We start from the raw sequence: 1,042 nt of genomic DNA, 5'->3' as shown, positions 1-1,042 counted from the left end.
TTTAAAATTCTTTAACACACTGAAGATGCTTTCAGCAGGGGTAAAGGTGCATGATCCCTTTTTGATGCCAGTCAATTAGCTTGCTTCTACTTCCCAGGTTGACTTCAACCACCTGAGCAACAGCATATTAGGAGCTAGAATAAGGAGCAGGTAAACTCCATGCTATCCGTGATTAGAATTAAACTGACAGAATAAACTGTTTGAATTTCAAGGACAGTTGCAATTCTGTCTCTGAATCTAAGCGAGAGAGCAAATAGATGGTTTATTTTCATTCATAATCTTCTGCATAATTACTCTGACTGGAGTGGAAGAAATCCTGTGTAAATGCTTTGCTGCTCCGAGTTACCGCTGTTTGCTGTGTGGTGAATCGCGGGATGCCAGGTGACACAGCGACATAAGCTTTCTTGTGTGGAGCCATCTTCCTTGTTACCACATCTCAAAGTGGGAAGGAGTTTGTGTCTGAAGATTGGTATTAGTTGTGGGTTTACAGTGTTTGAGGGGAATACTGGGTACGTTCAGTCGCTGGACTTCCTAATGCACCTGGTGTTTCATACCCAGGCGTAGCCTTCAGCAGGTCTTAGATCTGATGGTTGTTTTCATTTTACAGCTTGAAGATTTTAAGAGCGGCTAGTGCTTATGTCAGTAATTGTGTTTAAAGACAAAGGCACGGGTGATACATGGTTTGCTCTGCCTAGCACATTCTTAATGAAAACAAATTGTTGTCTTCTTAGCTAGCCAAAATAATCAAGGTGGAAGTACCTTTATAAAAGCCAATACGCAGTGTTTAATCGCTAATTCATTTTCCCCTTGACGAGGGAGTAGAAAACCCCAGTATCTTCCTGACACCTGTGGGACCAACCCCGAGGGCGCAGACACCCGCCCAGAGCAAACCCGGCCCGCCCAGCTCCCGCGCACACCCTGCTGACCCGCCGCGGAGCCACGCCCCCGCCCACCGCCCTCTGCGCACGCGCGGGGCGGCTGTTTGACCTCCTCTAGAAGCATCTTAAGCCTCCAGAGAGGTATGTAAGCTGTCTCTTATACA

The sequence above is a fragment of the Athene cunicularia genome, assembly GCF_003259725.1.
Source record: "Athene cunicularia isolate RWA chromosome 13 unlocalized genomic scaffold, athCun1 chr13_part1, whole genome shotgun sequence".
Lineage (NCBI taxonomy): Eukaryota > Metazoa > Chordata > Aves > Strigiformes > Strigidae > Athene > Athene cunicularia.
The sequence above is the reverse complement of the archived record's forward strand: the minus strand, read 5'-3'. Positions refer to the sequence as shown.